The following is an 18898-nucleotide window of genomic DNA, read 5'->3' as shown; positions in this document are numbered from 1 at the left end:
GCACACCTGAGCAGAGTCCCAGAGACAGATAAAGTAGATACAACCCCAGGTATTGTTTCTTCTGAGGGCTACAAAGACCTGCAGGTTCTATGGTCATGGCAGATGGAGTTCAGTGCCATCTCAGTTGGCCCTCCTTTGGAGTTGGTGTTTCTTTGTGATGGAGCTGGACTCAGGTGTGATCTCTTTTCACAAGCCTTTCCTGTTACTTTACCAGAATTGTAGTTGGTGCTGGGGTTTAAGATATACCCAGGGGATCTGAATCTCTGGACTGGCCATATGATAGCCAGATCCTGAGCCTCAACAGACTTCACCTCTTACACTCTGTTTTATTGGACTTACCCCACTCAGCTAACATGGAGTTGAAGAATGTCAACCACCACACCATGGAGCCAAGAGTGCCTACAACTGAAAGCAGGAGGATTATATCCAGCATCCATGTGGAATCTAAGCCCCCTCTTGACATAGATGTGGAGTGGACACAACCAATCCAAGGTCCACAGGATGGAGGAATAGAATATGGATTAGAGTGGACTTACTGATGTTCTATTCATGAACTAGTGTGGTTGGTAATCGAAGAAAATGTGGCATTGGTGTGGAGAAAGTGGCCATGGTGGCTGCTGGGTGTGGGGAATGGGAGGAACAGATGAGATGTGGAGGCATTTTCGGGACTTGGAGTTGTCCTGGGTGGTGCTGCAGGGACAATTACTGGACATTGTAGGTCCTCCCATGGCCCGCTGGATGGAACGTGGGAGAGTGTGGGCTATGATGTGGACCATTGACCATGAGGTGCAGCGATGCTCAGAGATGTATTCACCAAATGCAATGAATGTGTCATGATGATGGAGAAGAATGTTGCTATGGGGGGGGAGGAATGGGGTGAGGGGGGTGGGGGTACATGGAGACCTCATATTTTTTGAATGTAATATTTTTTAAAAATGAATTTTTAAAAAAGTGTATGAAGCAGGTTACTGCAGGCTTCGCCCTGGGAGAGCCTCAAGTCCTGTGCATTGGCAGAGGGCTGCAGTACTGCCATGGAAAGGGACCTGATTTGACTTTCTGCCTGGAACATCTCAAGTGTTTAGAAGTATCAGTGTGCACATGAGGTGGTATTTTATATAAAAGAAGTACTGAGATTTTGTGGCCACACTCTCCAAGCATTATAAAAAGTTGAAAATGGAACATCAATGCATGTTACATGAGGAAGAACAAGAGCAAGAAGCACAGAAGGTCATAAAAGTACCAAACAAGTGGGTAATGAAGATGCTGAGCTGACTTTGTTGGGGTGACTTCAAATTCAAAACCAGTTGTTTCAAACATTTTGAACATATTTACCCCAGGTTCAAACTCAAGGAGAAAAAAAGTATGGGCACCTCAGACAAGATACTGCTCTCATTTTGCAGCCTATGAGTCACATGACCCCTACATAAAATGGAGTGGCTATCTTGCCAGTTTCTCAATCTGAATCAATATCAACAGAGACCTATTATTATTGAGCCTTTGTCTAAACCTGATTATAAAAATAATTCACCACAAGTAGTGTCTAGTAACTCTTCAGAGCTATGTTCTCCTTTGATTACATTCACTGGTTCATTGCAACATCCAGAAAGAGTAGCATTTTCTGTGTGAGGTATGAATGAAAGTCGTTTTTTATCAAAGCAACTTTCCACTTTTGAAGTAACTACTGTAAATCCCAAAAGGCCTAAGTTGCAGTGGACATTCTTCAGCTTTGTCCCCCTCAAGTATATCTTGTACAAAAAACAGTCAACAAAATATACCCTCAAAAGGTGGCCATACCTTGCTAAGCCATCTTCAGAATGGAGGACTTTTTCCAACAGAATTTCACAAGTACAATTTCAAACTTATAAATCCAAACAGGGAAAATGGGGGACTGGGAAAATATATTTTTCAAGTATAGCAAGTCAAAAGACTGCTGATTCCAAGAAAAGAAATATGATCGTGTTACTTCATGAATTTTACTATGGACAGCACAAAGAAGACAGGCAGCCAAAACAGAAGACTCACACAAACTTTAAATGCCTCAGCTGTTTGAAATTTCTAAAAAATATTAAGTTTTTGGACCACATAAAGCACCATTTGGAACTTGAGAAGCAGAAAATTGACAGCTCAGAAAGCCAAACCACCTGCCAGTACTGCCACTGGCAGTTTCTCAGTCCCTTCCAGCTGCAGTGTCACACTGAAAGGGTGCACAGCCCCCGGGAACTGTCCACTGTTCATAAAATCTGAGAATTGCCATTCAAAACAGATCAAGTTCTCTCACAACAAATGAAGGACAATCATAAATCTGGAAACACATTTTATAACATGCTATGAGAACACTAAAAATTTGCTGTGTCTATTTCATCTAAAAAATTTTTAAACCAAATCTCCATACATGTGTCATTATAGGAGGCACTTGGAAAAGAATGTTCACCAGTGTTCCAAATGCTGGCTACAGTTTTTAACTTTCAAGGAGAAAATGGAGCATAAGACCCAGTATCATCAAGCATTGAAGAAGCCTAAGCAGCAGATGGCTCTGGAGTTCAGGGCCATGTCAGTTGGCCCTACTTTGGAGTTTGTGTTCCTGAGTGTGATGGAGTTGGACTCAGATATAACCTTTCTATACATGCCTCTTCTGTCACTTTTACTGGGCCTCTGGTTGGCATTTGGGTTGGTGTATACTCAGGAGACCTGAATCTCTGGATTGTCCATGTGACGGTGAGGTCCTGAGCCTCAGCAGAATTGCAGCTCCTACCCTCTGGTTTCTTGGACTTACCCTGGCCAGATGACAAGGAGGTGAAGAGGGTCAACCACCACACTGGGGAGCTAAGAGTGCCTACAGCTGCAAGCAGGAGAATTGCATCCATCATCCATGTATAATATAAACCCTCTCTTGATGTAGAGGGGTACTGGACATAGCCATCCCAGGTCCACAAGATGGAGGAATGGAGTATGAAATAGAATGGACTTACTGTTGTTCTGCTGGGGAACTACTGTGATTAGTAAGGGAAGAAATTGTAGTAGTGATGTGGAGAGGGTGGCCATGGTGGCTGTTGATGGTCGGAAGAGGGAAGAAGAGATAGGGTGTGGGGGCATTTTCAGCATTTGGAGTTGTCCTAGGTGGTGCTGCAGGGACGGATGCTGGATGTTGTGTGTCCTGTCATGGCCCACTGGGTGGACTGGGGGAGAGTGTGGACTACAACGTGGACCACTGTCCATGTGCTGCAGCAGTTCTCCAGAACGTATTCACCGGGTGCAGTGGATGTGCCACAATGACGGAAGAGTTTTTTGACGGGGGAGGTGTGGCGTGGGTGGGGGTGGGGGTATATGGGAACCTCATATATTTTGAATGTAAATTTTAAAAGAAAAGAAAAGAAAAAAAGAAGAAGCCTAAGCAACTGAAGGATTGCATCCTGAAACAAAAGTTGATATTCAAGTGTCTCTGGGACCTCTTCAATCAGGATCCATGGAAGGAGCATCCATTCTTGTGAGCATGTCTGACTCTCAACCATCACTCCCCATATCTAAAAGTAGAATTTCAATAACCCCTCATTAATTCTAGTTTTGGTAAATTTTCTAAAGCAGATATTTCAATCCAAGTCAAAACCCGCCTCAAATCAAAATATTCAAGCCTGTGACAACTTAAGAAAGGAAGATGATGGACAATGCCAATCCCAGAAAACGGAAAGTATCCACAACTGCAAGCAAGATGCTTCCATCCATCTGTCCATGGGATCCAAGGCCCCTCTCAATCAGAAACAGAGTGGTCATCATCATTCCATAATCTTCAATATTGAGGAATGAATAAACATAAGGGGGAATGCAAGTATAGACTAAAATGGACTTATTATTGAAGCAGTGGAAGAATTTGTATTATTGATACAAAGGCAGTGGCCATCAGAGATTCTGAGGGGAGGGAGAGGGAAGAATAATTGTAACACAGAATACTTTGGGAACATTGAAATTGTCCTGTATGACATTGCAATGATGGATACAGACCATTATATATTTTGTCATAACCTACAAAATGTGCAGGAAGGAGAGTAAAGTATAATGTAAAATATAGACCACGGTTAGTAGCAACACTTCAATATGTGTAAATCAATTTTGGCAAATGTGACACAATAATGAAGTTGTCGATAATGTGGGAAAGTGTGGAAGGGGAGGGAGTGGGCATATGAGAATCCCCTACATTTTTAAAATTTTTCAATTTTTATTTAGTTGTCTTTTTAAAAAGATAAATAAATCACAAAAAAATGTTACATTAAAAATATAAGAGGTTCCCATACACCCAACGACCCATCCCAACACAATCCTCCCACAGCAACAATTTCTTTCATCATTGTGGCACATTGGTTGCATTTGGTGAATAAATTTTGGAGCACCGATAAACCACATGGATTATAGTTTACATTGTAATTTGCGCTTTCTCCCAGTACATTTGGTGGGTTACGGCAGGATATATGGCAGGATAATATCCTGCATCTGTCCCTGCAATATCATTCTGGACATCTACAAGCCCTGAAAATGCCCCCATATCATACCTATTCTTCCTTCTCCCTTCCCTCAGCAACTCACATGGACAGTGTCTCCAGATCAGTCATACAATTTCTTCCATTGCTAGATTCACAATAGTTCTATAGTAGAATGCCAGTAAGTTCACAGTAAACCATATTTTATCCTCCATCCTGTGGACCATATGATACTGCTGTCTATTCCTCCTCTAATTGAGAAGGGGCTTAGATTCCACATGGCTGATGTATATGCAATTCTCCTATTTGCAGTTGTAGACACTCTTAGTCCCCGGTGTGGTGGTTGTCCATCTTCACCACCATGTTAGCTGACCTGTGTAAGTCCAACAAACTGGAGAGTAGGTGTTGCAACTTTGCTGAGGCTCTGGGCCCAGCTAGCATATAGCCAACCCAGAAATTCAAGTCTCCTGAGTATACACCAACACCAGCACCAACCACTGTTCCAGTAAAGTGACAGAAGAGGCATGTATAGAAAGGTCACTTCTGAGTCCAGCTCCATCACACTCAGGAGCACAATTTCCAAGATAGGGCCCACTGACAAGGCACTGAACTCCAGAGCCATCTGCAAACCATAGAACTAGTGTGTCTCCAAAGCCCTCAGGAGAACCAGTACCTGGGGTTGTATCTACTTTGGCTGTCTCTGAGATCCTGCTGAGACGTGCATAAGCACAACCTGTCTGATGACCTCCCTACTCATTTTGAAGTCTCTTAGCCATATAAACTCATTTGTCTTTACCATTTCCCCCTTTTATTCAAGACCTTTTTCTAGTGGCATCACCAGCTGGTGATTGGTAGTAATCCCTTGGCACCAGGGAGGCTCATCCCCAGGAGTCATGTCCCACCGTGGGTGGAAGGTAATGCATTTACATGCTGAGTTTGGTCTAGAGAGTGTCCACATTTGAACAACATGGAAGCTCTCAGGAAATAACTCTTAGGCACCTGCAGTTCTAGGCCTAGTTGGAATTTCAAGCACATAAATTCATAAGCATAGTCATCAGTATCAAGAGTCCATCACTGGACCATCCTTTGTTGGTCTTTGCCATAGCACTTGGTGAATTTATGCTGTTCCATTGGGGAATGTAACAGAGCTCCCCTGGCTAAGAACTCAGCACTCCCTCAGTTGTCATGTGTAACTCTACCTACTATGACAATACCCAATGAATATCTGAACATTTTTATATACCCTATATACATGCCCTGGAGAACTTCCTCCCAACTATATGTCCCTCATCAATGACACCCCACACCAGTGCTGTTCCCCTGCCTTAGTTGAACACCTCTGTGAACCAGCACTTCTCAAAAATGAAGCCTAATATATTGCCAAATTCAATTAGTAGGAAAATGAAATAGTAATGATAGGTTTAAAGGTCAGAAATAGCAAACATATCAATTTAGAAAAACTAAAATAAAGAATAAATCGGGGTATTAAAAATGAAAGATATCATGAAACTTTGTTTTTGATATTTTACCTTTCATCAGTGTAATCAGTGTTTCCCTGTATGTAGTGTGGCAAGGCAATCTTTTCCTTCCTCAGTGTCTACAACTTTATTTACTTATTTTTTTAAAAGATTTGTTTTATTTATTTATCCCCCACCCCTTGCAGCTTGCTTGCTGTCTGCTCTTTGTGTCCATTCGATGCACATTAACTATGCCTGCTTGTCTCCCTTTGTTGTGTCATCTTGCTGTGACAGCTCTTCACAGGTGCAGCTCTCCATGGGCAGCTCTCTGTGAGCATGGGCCATCACCTCTCCATGGGTATAGGCCAGCTTGCCTTCACAAGGAGGACCTGGGAAGCAAATACAGGACCTCCAATATGGTAGACGGGAGCCCAATTGGGTGAGACACATCTGCTTTCCTACATCTTTATTTTTTAATTTGTAATTTTGTCTTCAAAAATGTTTTAGATCACAGTAAATTCACATGTACAATATAGGGGACTCCCATATACCCAACATCAAACCTTAGGGAATGCGAACTCAGGGAATGTTGCCTCAGGGAATGTGGGTTCAGGAATGTGGGATATGTAAAATTTGAGTTTCGGGAAACACGGGGTTTTGGGAATGTGGGTTTGGGGATCGCAGGTTTGGGGAACAAGGGACTCAGGAACACTGCTATGTGACTGGGGGTGTTCAGGGAATGCTGCAGCTATCAGCCCCAGAGGAAGGGTTTAACCTTCCCACAGCTTCATGCACAAGTGCCAGAAACCCCCGTTTTTACCTTGAGCAAGCACACCTTTTTTTGCACTCTCTTCACATAGATGTTCAGAAACCTCCTGCTTTGTGGTTTCCCTAAACAGCTCATTCAGGCAGGATTCTGTACCCACTCAGCCAGTTTTTTGCAGGAGAGATGATGAGGGTACACTCACTCAGATGCTGTCTTGCCCCATCCACCCCCTATATTTTTATGTAACATTTATGTAATCTAAAGCTTCTTTAAAAATTAAAATTAAAAACAAATTAAAAAGAACAAATGCAAAATCTGAATAGACATTAAAAATGAGGAGATTGATATAGTAATTCAAAACTTGTCACAAAGTAAAGACCTGGACCATATTTCTTCACTGATGAATTCAATAAACTATTTAAAGGGGAATTAACAACAATTTTTCACAAATCTAGCAAATAATAGAAGAGGAGCGAAGACTACCTAACTTATTCTATGAGGCCAGTAATATCCTATACCAAAACCAGAAAAAGATGTCACAAAGATAAAATGTGATTGATCAGTATCCTTTATAAACATAAATGTAAAAATACTCAACAAAATACTAGCAAATCAAATCCAGCTACACATAAAAAGGTCTATACTATATGAGCTAGTGAGATTTTTCCTAGAATGCAAAGCTGGGTGTACTACTCAGGGTTTTTTAGGGAAATAGTACCAACAGGATATATACATCAAATTCCATAGGTCAGAAGCCCCCTCTCAGTTAAGAGATGGAGTGGGCATCACCATCCCAGAGTCCTCAGGATGAAGGAATAAAATATGGACTAGAGTGGACTTACTAGTATTCTACTACAGAATTACTATGACTCTAACAATGGAAGAAATTATACCATTGATGTGGAAACAGTAGCCATGGGAGTTGCTGAAGGCAGGGAGAGGGAAGAAGTGGTGTGACAGGGGGCATTTTCAGGACTTGGAATTGTCCTGAATGATATTGCAGGGACAGATGCTGGACATTGTATATCCTGCCATAACCCCACTGAATGTACTGGGGGAGAGAGTAAACTACAATGTAAACTATAATCCATGCTTTGTAGCAGTGCCCCAAAATGTATTAATCAATTATAATGAATGTACCACACTAATGAAGGAAGTTGTTGATGTGGGAAAAGTGGGGGATGTGGGGAGTGGGACGTATTGGACTCTTCTGTATTTTTTAATGTAACATTTTGTGTGATCTACATCTTTTAAAAATAAATAAAAATATATTTTTAAAAAACTTTTGAAAAAGAAAAGAAGTGGCTGCTCAGAACTAAATTTTTAAGATTTGGTTATTTACAATAAGTAAATACCTTAACCACAGGGATTAACTTTTTAAAAATATATTTCAGAACTGTTTTAAAATGACTGATGAAATAGAAGATATTAACAAACTAAGGAGCTTTATTGTTATTTTATTATACTGCTATTATTATGAAAATTCAAAAATATCACAGGGTTATTGTAAAATAAGCCAGTTCAAATTTTTTAAAAATCCATAGGATAAAATAATTTCTATAGGACAGGCCACAAGCTGGAAACTCTGATGAAAGTTTTTGATGAATTATGCAGAATAAGCTGGCTGGCTGAAATAGAGATGGAATTTCTTTCTTGTGCCTGCTAAAATAATCATTTCTCCTTTTCAAATCATCAACTGTTTGGATGAGATATCTCTCATTGTTGAAGGCAAACTCCTCAATTGATTGTAGATGTAATCAGCCCTAAATGCAATCAAATTACTGATTATTTATTTATTTATTTATTTTTAATTTTAAATATTATATATTTTATTAAAAAATAAAAAAATTTAAAAAAAAAACCAACCTGAAAAAAAAGGAACAAAATAGAAAAAATTACTGATTATTTAAATCCACAAAATATCCTCACAGTAACAAGCCAGTGCTTACTTGACCAAACAATTGGTCACCATGACCTTGCCAAGTTGACAGATGCATCTATCCATCACACCATACATTTTAATATTTAGTGCTTTAACTCTGGGATTTAGTCACAGAGCTGTCTGGTCCTTATATTTGTAAACAATTTTTGACGTGATAGAGATTTCCTCAAGTGTCAAGAGCTAACATAAACAAACCAATAAATGCAATAAACACATTTCATGGATTTATAAATTGGCTCTGCATTAGCTGGTAATCTTCAGAGTTTAACTTTCCTGTCAAGAAGATGAGCCCATGGCAAAAGAGAAGTGCAAGGTGCTCTCTGTTTTCTGAGTCCGTTTTGTCCTGGGCTGTGTTTTGTCTTAGGTATTCCCCCATTTACAAGAATTCAAATGGGGCCTATACTTCCTGTGAAATATTTTCCCCAACTCCTGGGTGCCGTAATGTATTTCTTAAACTTGGTAATACTTTGCTCTAGGCCTTTTGACTAAATAATTATTTCTTACACTGCTTTAGATGACTGCAAGCTGCTTCCGCCACAGGGCAAGTTCTGGTAGTACAAGCTAAAGATGAGTTTTCTGGATAAGTCTTTCATGCTACCACATGAGAGAGTTTCAGTGATATACAGGCATCTCAGTATTTGTAAGGGGTTACTCTGCTCACTCTGGAAAAAGGCCAGGAACCCACAGTGGGAGCACAGGCTGAGTGCACACTATGACAGGGAAGGGGTGAAAGAGGAGGCAACAAGGGTTCTACTAAAACTCCAAAAATTTTTATATTATTAGAGAAGTTATGGTTTAAGTAAAAATCATGGACAAAATACAGGATTCTTACACATTACTAAACCCTATGTAAGTGTGGAACATTTGTTACAACTGAGGACAGCACATTATTACAATTGTACTATTAACCAAAGCCCATGTTTCAACCTAGAGGCCACTGCTTGTGCAGTGTAGCTGTGTGGATTTTTTAACGAATTTTTATTATACTACCATATATACAAACTAAGATTTCCCCTTTTAAACAAACAGGCATATATTTCAATGCTGTCAATTACATTCACAATTTTTAGCTACCATCACAACCATTCATTACCAAAACAATTCTATCTTTTCTAATAGGAACCCTGTACATTTTAAAACTAACTTCCAATTTTCCATCACCAACGTGTCTCCTGGTAATCTTTATTCTAGATTATGACTCTATGAGTGTGCTAATTCCAATTATTCCATATCAATGAGCTAATACAATATTTGCCTTTTGCGTATGGTGTGTCTAAATTAATGTCTTCAAGGGTCATCCATGATGGCACATGCATCAGGACTGTATTCGTTTTTATAGCAGAATAATGTTCTTTTATATGTATATATCAAATTTTATTCATCCATTCATCAGTTGACAGACATTTGGGGTGTTTTCCTCTTATATAACTATGAAGAGTGCTGCATGAATATTGGTATGCATACATCTTTTCAAGTCCTGGCTGTAAATTCTTTTGGTTATATACTGAGTAGTGGGATTATCAGGTCATGTGGGAGTTCTCTACTTTGTCTTCTAAGGAACTATCAAATGTCTTCCACCAGCAATGACTTAGTTTTCTTATCTCTCCACATCCTCTCCAACACTTGTTATTATTTTCTGTATTTTTTTACAATGGCCATTATAATGGGTGTGAAAAGGTATCCTTGTAGTTCTGATTTACACTTCTTTAATGGCTAATGATGTCAAGTATATTTTCATGTGCTTTCTGGCCATTTGTATGTCTTCTTTGGAGGAATTTCTATTTAAGACTTCCATCAATTTTTAAATTGAGTTTGTCCTTTGTCTTTTTGTTGTTAAGTTGAAGGATTTTTTAATGTATTTTGGATACTAAGTCTTTATTGGATATGTGTTTTCAAAATATTTTCTCCTTTTTTTTGGTTCTCCTTTTGCTTTCATAATAAAGTCTTTTCAAGCACAAAAGTTTTTCATTTTTATGAGGTTACATATTCTATTTTTTTCTTTTATTGCTTTTTCTTTTGGGTGTAAGGTGTAAGAAACCATTGCCTCACACAAGATCCTAAAGGTGCTCCCTGGAATTTTCTTCTAGGAATTTGACAGTTCTCACTCTTAAGTCAGGTCCTTAACCCATTTTGAGTTGATCTCTGTGTATGGTTTAGGGTCAGGGGCCTCCCTCTTTTTATCATTTTGCAAATGAAGATCCAGTTAACCCAGCATAATTTGTTGAATAGAATATTTTTCCCAACTGAGTGGTCTTTGTAACCTTGTAAAATATCAGTTGGCTGGATGGTACAGGCAAGATGGTGACAGAGTAAAAGTTTCAAGAGTCAGTTCATCCAAAAGTGCAGATAGTAATCACCGAGAGCTACCTAAATAACTTGTTTGAGGGGCTCAGAAGAGCAGAAGAGAATCCTACAACATCTTCAGAAGAATAGAAGAAGGAGACTGCCCATCTGAACTGAAGATTCATTAGTAGAGTACTCCATGCTGGTGGCCATCCCCTACTGGTGGTGCAAGTGGCATTAGGAGCTATTCCCTGGCTGAAGCTGGAAGCTCCATTTGCCAAAAAAACAGGGGAGATAGAGAGAGTAGGGCAATAACTTCACCTACTGATTAGTAAATTTAGCTGGCTAAAGTACAATCTTAAGCACAGTTAAAGTTTGAACACATTCATGTCAGAAAGTGATTGTTAGCCTCTAGTTAAAACTACCCCTGGCATGAGGGAAAGTAGGGCTGGATAAAAATTACAGTGATGGTAGGAACTGGTTTCATTCTACCTATTCCTGATTGATTCCTTAGCATAAGTTCTAGCCACACCTCAAGCAGAAATGAAATTGTGGAGACCTGTCCCAGCTCCTCCAGACAATTGTAGTTGCATTCAGCCCACATAGACTTGATTGTTGGGCACCTGTAGCTCCACCCCCACTACCAATAGGATAGGAGAGGGTGATTTTTCCTCAGCCTCTATGGACATCTGCAGGCCCTTTTGGCCCACACAGACTAGATTGTTGGACACATGTGACTCCATCCCCAAACTCAGTGGGAATAAATGGAGTTGTTGTTTTCCCAGCAAATGCATGTGACTTAAGCCTGCACATTCTAGACAATAGGATGCATGTGGCTCCATCCTCTGCCTCTGACAGGATGGAACAGGGGTAGTGCTTCCTGAATCTCTCTGGGTAACTGCAGTTGCTTTTTGCATACCTCGTCAAGATTGTTGCACACACTTGTGGCTCAAACATGACCCCTGTCAGCAGAGGAATGGGACCAGAGTTTGTTAGTTTATTTGGGCATCTGTGGTCAGTTTTGACCCACAAAGCTTAGTTTGATGCCCACACCAGCAGTTCCATCCCCACCCCAAGCAGGGGAGGAAGAGACATGGAGCTTCAGCAGTTTCTCTGGACAACTACAGATGGTCTTGGCCTGCATAGGTTAAACTACAGCACATGATTGTGACACTGCCCTTAACTCTTGCAGGGGGAGGAAGTTGGGAGAAGCTTCATCACTTCCTGGGGCAATGTGAGCAGCTTCAGCCTCCACAGATTGGGGCATCAAGCACACTCTCAGCACCTACTCTTCAACTAACAAGGGGGAAAGGGCAAAAAACAGATGAAAAAGAGATGAAAAAATCAGATTGGCTAAACATGAGCCACTGAAAATTTCCAAATTAAATGGAATCAAATACAAAAGACAATCAAATAGAAAGGCCTAGACTCAAGAAATAAATTACACCCAGAATAAATACATCTAGTAAATCAGATGCCAGGACAGCAAAAATGCAATCCATATCAAGAAACAAGAGGATATGGCCTAATCAAAGGAATAATCTAAGCATCCAGGTGGCATAAAAGAGTTGAGACAAATAATAAGATACTCAAACAAATCTTAATAAACTCAATGAGATGGCTAGAGAGATTAAGGATATGTGAGCACACACCAGAAAAAATTGAAATCATACATAGAAAAACAACAGATCTTATGGGAATGAAAGTCACAATAAATGAAATTTAAAAAAGAAAACACTGGAGACACATAATATCAGATTTGAAGAGGCAGACAAAAACATCAGTGAGTTTGAAGACAGGGCCTCCAAAAGCAAAAAAGGAACAGATTTTAAAAAGAATGGTAAAAATGAACAGGGTTTCAAAGATGTAAATGATGGCAAGTGATATACAAATATATGTCTCACAGGTGTCCCAGAAAGAGAAAAGAAGGGAAAAGGGCAGAAAATATTTGAGGAAATAATGGTAGAAAAATTCAAACCTTACTGAAAGACAAAGATATCCTTACCCAAGAAGCACAACATACTCCCTTCTGAAGAAATCTGAATAGACCTACTCCAAGACAAATAATAATCAGAATTTCAAATGCTGAAGATAAAGAGAGAATCTTGAGAGCAGCAAGAGAAAAAAGATTCAACACTTACAAGGGATGCCTGATAAGAGGAAGCACTGAATTCTCATCAGAAACCTCTGAGACAAGGAGGCAGTGGTGTAATATATTTAAGATACTGAAAGAGAGAAACTGACTGCCAAGAATCTCATATGTGGCAAGATTGTCTTTCCAAAATGAGGAGTTAGTTTAGAATATTCATGGATAAATAAAAACTGAGGGAGTTTCTATTAAAGAGATCAGCTTTGCAGGAAATACTAAAGGGATTGCTAGAACCTGCAAAGAGGAGACAGGAGAGAGAGTTTTGATGAGAGTATAAAAATGAGGATTATATCAGTATAAGTAAATAAAAGTATAAAAAGAGTAGTGAAAATAAGATATGAAACATAATACCCAAAGCACAAGATGGGTGAAGTGATAAAACTGAACATTAATGGATTAAATTTTCAGATCAAAATACACAGATTGGCAAAATGGATTAGAAAATGTTAGCTGTATTTATGCTGTCTACAAGATACCCACATTAGACCCAAGAATATAAATAGATTGAAAATGAAAGACTACCAACTCATATTCCATGGATGCAGTAACAAAAAAAAAGCTGGAGTAGCTATCCTTATATGATATGAAATAGACTTTAAAAGCAAAGGTGTTATTAAAGGCAAGGAAGGAGATTATATAACGATAAAACATTCACTAGGAAAAAAATAACAATCATAAATGTATATGCACTATCCACAATGTCCCAAAATACAAGAGGCAAAAACTGAAGGAAGAAATGATGTCTCTAAAATTATAGTTGGAGACAGCAATACAGCACTCTAAGCTTTACATAGGACATCTGGACAGATGCTCAATAAAGAAACAGAGCTTGAGGAAATAGGGCAAGATGACATCTGAGTAAATGCACCGTCATCACCTCTCCTACAAAAAACTGGCTGAATGGGGATAAAATCCTGCCTGAGTGAGCTGTTTTGGGAACCCACAAGACATGACGCTTCTGGACATTGATCTGGAGAGAGTGCAATAAAAGAGGGATTGCTCAAGGTAAAACCGTGTGTTTTTGGCTCTTGTGCCTGAAATTGTAGGAAGACTAAACCCTTCCCCTAGGGCTGGTGGCCACAGCATTCTCTGAAAACTGCTGGTTGCACAGCAGTATTCCCCAAACCCCACATTCCCCAAGCCTGCATTCCCCAAACCCCACATTCCCCAAACCCACCTTCCACAAGCCTGCATTCCCTGAAGCCAGTGCTCCTTGAACCCTGGAATTCCCTGAGCCCAACAATGTAGGAGAAACTCCAAGAGTGGGAGACTTCTGGTGAGGGGAGCAGAGGGTCATGAGGAGTGTGGGTTCAATTGTCTGGTCCCACATTTTTGAGCTTGGGGGAGCATGCCACCTGGCTTGGGGAGAGACTATGAAGAGAGGACAGGTGAATCTGCTGAGGCAGGCTGATTTACCTAAATGTTCTGGGATACGGAAAAATGGTCTTGGAAAAATGTGGAGTCAGGCAATTAACTAGTCCTGTGCAAAACACCTAAGGGAGGGGGACTGTAGGAAGTACTTGATAGGTTTCCAATAGCATATTTAGGTTTCCCAGCAAGGTGTGGGTGCTCTCTCTCAAAGAGACCGAGAGTCAATATTTTCTGAGTTAGTTGGTTCATCACAGTCCCATATGAATCTCAGAAAGGAGCTCTCACATGGGCTTCCTGCTGCCCTAAGAGAGTGAGAGAGATGAGGAAGGGAGAAAGGGGGAAGGACAGATTCTTAATCAGTTTATTCAATTGCAAAGAGGACTCCTTGCTTGAGGACTTGTCTGGTTTTTTGTTTGTTTGTTTCCTTCTCTTTCCTTCCTCTTTATCCCCCAACTCCCTGATTTTTTTCTTTTATTCTATTAGGGGCTGCAGGCAGTGTTTCTTGTTTGCTGTGCTTCCTCAACCTCGATTTCCACTTTTCCTTGTGTACTTATTTTGGCTACCAATGCTATGTCCTTTCCTTTACATCTTTCTATCTTCCATCTTCTGTTGTCCCAAACTCTCTTTGTTTAGCACCCAATTTTTCTGACATTTTATTTCTAACACCTCTATTCTGTTTTATATTTTTTGTTCACTCTTTATGTTATTGTTCTGTCTTTTCTCTTTCCCTCTCTCTTGATCACACTGGCCTTTTTTTTTTAAAAAATTATTTATTTATTTTTAAAAATTACATTCAAAAAATATGAGGTCCCATTCAACCCCACTGCCCCCACCCCCCATTCTCCCCACAGCAACACTCTCTCCCATCATCGTGACACATCCATTGCACCTGGTAAGTACATCTCTGAACATCACTGCACCCATAGTCAATGGTCCACATTATAGCCCACACTCTCCCACGTTCCATCCAGTGGGCCCTGGGGGGATCTACAATGTCCCGTAATTGTCCGTGAAGCACCATCCAGGACATCTCCTCGTCCCGAAAACGCCTCCACATCTCAACACTGGCCTTTTAATTCATACTAAATTCTTATCCATATTCAGTTTCCCATCTCATTGCAGGTATTCTGATTTTTTATTCTTATAACAATACACAGCTTACATGAATTTAATATTCATTCTCCAGGGTCTCATATGGTTCTTCTGCTAACATTTACCATCAACGCTTCTATTAACTTTTCCTTTTCTTACATTTTTTGCTTTCCCTGATCCTAATCTTTCTCCTTTGAGGGAATTTAGACAAGAAGGAAATAGTATAAAAAGAACAAAGTGTCAAATAGAAGCCTTAACATACAAAAAAAAAAAAAAAAAAAAAAAAAAAAAAAGAACCCAGCACCTAAATAAAACTCAAGACTACAAAGAGAAGCTATTCAACTGAAAAACCCATCAAGATAAAATGATAATCAGACAACAATAAAAAATTACAAATCATACCAATATTCAGGAAGACATGGCCAAATCGAATGAACAATCTAAAAACTAGGAAAGGAGCAAAACATTGAACAACTAATCAAAGCTCTCCAAACAAATATCATGGACCAACTTAATGAAGTGAAGGAAGAGATTAAGGATATTAAGAACACACTTGGAGAGCATAAAGAAGAAATTGCAAACATACACAAAACAATAACAGATATGATGGTTATGAATAGTGTAATTGAAGAAATAAAAAATACACTCTCAGCTAATAAGAGCAGATTTAAAGAAGCAGAGGAAAGAATTAGTAATGTGGAAGACAGTGCAACTGAAATAAAACAGAGAGTAGAATTGATAGATAAAAAGATAGGAAAAAAACAACAGAGCTTAGGGATCTGAATGACAACACAAAATGCACAAACATATGCATTATATGCCTTCCATAAGTAGAACTGAAGAAAAAGGGGGCAGAAGAGGTATTGGAGGAAATAATGGCTGAAAACTTCACAAAACTATTGAGGGAGATGGATGTACATCTTCAAGAAGCACAATGCACCCCAAAGGGCATAAATCCCAACAGGCCTATCCTAAGACATATACTTGTGAAATTTTCCAATGCTCAAGACAAAGAGAAAATGCTGAAGGCAGCAAGAGAAAAGAGAAACATCACACACCAGGGAACCTCAATAAAATTAAGTGCTGATTTCTCATCTGAAACCATGGAAGCAAGAAGACAGTGGTATGACAAAGTCAAAGTACTAAAAGAAAAAAAAAAATTTCCAGCCAAGAATACTCTATCCAGCCAGGTGGTATTCAGATATGATGGAGAGTTCAAAATACTACCAGATAAACAGAAACTAAGAGAGTATGCCAACAAGATATCTGCCCTTCAATAAATACTAAAGGGAGATCTGCAGGAGAAAAGAAAAAAAAAAAACAGAAGAGACTGGGTTGGAGGAGAATTTAAGAATAACTGAAAAAAAAAAGAGAAATTAAAACAACATATGGCATACACAAATCCAAAGTAATCCCTAATATAAGTAATCCCTTGACAGTAATAATACTGAATGTTAATGGATTAAACTCACCTGTCAAGAGACACAGATTGGCAGAATGGAAAAGGAAATATGACCCATCTAAATGCTGTCTACAGGAAACTCACCATAGACACAGGAATTCAAGTAGGTTGAAAGTGAACAGTTGGAAAACAATCATAACAAGCAAACAATAACCAAAAAAAGGGCATGAGTAGCTTTATTAATATCAGATAAAACAGACTTTAAATGCAAAACTATTGTGACAGACAAAGATGGACACTACATATTAGTAAAAGGGGTAATCTTTCAAGAAGAAAGAACAATATTAAGCATTTATGCTCCTAACCAGGGTGCCTCCAAATATGTGACGTAAACACCGGAAAAAGTAAGTGAAGGAATACATGCCACTACAATTATAGTGGGGGACTTTAATACACCATTATCACCATTAGACAGAACATCTCAACAGAGAATAAATAAAGAAATGAAGACTTTGAATAATATATTAGCAGATTTGCACCTAATAGACATACAGAGAACATTACACCCAATTACAGCAGGATATACAGTCTTCTCAAGGGCACATGGATCATGGATCATTCTCCAAGATAGACCACATGCTAGGCCTCAGAGAAAGTCTTAATGAATTCAGAAAGATCGAAATCATGCAAAATAGTTTCTCTGTCCAAAGTGGAATGAGGCTGGAAATCTGAACTGGCAAGGGAACAAGATTTGGCACAAAGATATGGAAGCTAAGCAACACATTCTTAGACAAAAAATGGGTCAAAGAGGAAATCTCAAAAGAAACAGTAACTACCTTGAAAGCAAAGAAAATGACAACACAACATATCAAATCTTATGGGATGCAGCAAAAGCTGTACTGAGAGAGAAATTCATAACCATAAAATTCATACTTCAAAAAAGAATGAGCTAAAATTGAAGTCCTAACTGCACACTTGGAGTAATTAGAAAAAAAATTAAAAACTAACCCCAAAGGAAGAAGAAAGAAAGAAATGACAAAGATGAGAGCAGGGCTAAATTAAATAGAAAATACGATTGCACTAAAAAAAATAAATAAAACAAAGAGCTCTTTCTTTGAGAAGATCAATAAAATTGACAAACCCTTAGCTAGACTAACAATGACAAAAAAGAGACAGAACATGAAAATACACAATATAAGAAATGAGGAAGGGGATATCAACACTGACCCCACAGAAAAAAAGACTATCATAAGAGGATACTTTGAAAAGCTATATGTCAACAAGGACAATTTAGAGGAAATGGACAAATTCCGAGTAACACATAAGCAGCCTAACTTAATGAAAGAAGAAATTGATGATCTCAACAAACCAATCACAAGTAAAGGGAGGGAATCAGTCATTAAAAACCTTCCAAATAAGAAGAGCTCTGGACCAGATGGCTTCACTGGTGAATTCAACCAAACATTCCGGAAAGAACTAACAACAAACTTGCTTAAATTCTTTCAAAAAATCAAAATAAAAGGAAGATTGCCTAACTCATTCTATGATGACAAAATTACCCAAAATACCAAAGCCAAAGACACCACAAGAAAGGAAAATTACCGACCAATCTCTCTAATGAACCTAGATGTGAAAATCCTCCACAAAATACTTGCTAATCATATTCAACAACACATAAAATGAATTATACAACATGAGCAAGTGGGATTCATCCCTGATATGCAAGAATGTTTCAAAATAAGAAAATAATCAATGTAATACACCATATAAACAGATCAAAGGAAAAAAATCACATGATCATATCTATAGATGCAGAAAAAGCATATGACAAAGTACAGCACCATTTCCTGATAAGAACACTGCAAAAAATAAGAATAGAAGGAAACTTTCTGAACACAATAAAGGGTGTATATGAAAAACCCACAACTAACATCACTTACAATGGTGAAATCCTAAAACCTTTCCCT

At 38.9% G+C, this 18898-nt stretch overlaps 1 pseudogene; it reads left to right on the top strand.

The window, feature by feature from the left end:
- Positions 1-1173: 1173 nt before the first annotated feature.
- LOC111762005 (zinc finger protein 280B-like) lies at positions 1174-3553 on the top strand (annotated as a pseudogene).
- Positions 3554-18898: the final 15345 nt, after the last annotated feature.

This window comes from Dasypus novemcinctus, chromosome X, assembly GCF_030445035.2.
Source record: "Dasypus novemcinctus isolate mDasNov1 chromosome X, mDasNov1.1.hap2, whole genome shotgun sequence".
Classification (NCBI taxonomy): Eukaryota; Metazoa; Chordata; class Mammalia; order Cingulata; family Dasypodidae; genus Dasypus; species Dasypus novemcinctus.
The sequence above is the reverse complement of the archived record's forward strand: the minus strand, read 5'-3'. Positions and strand labels throughout refer to the sequence as shown.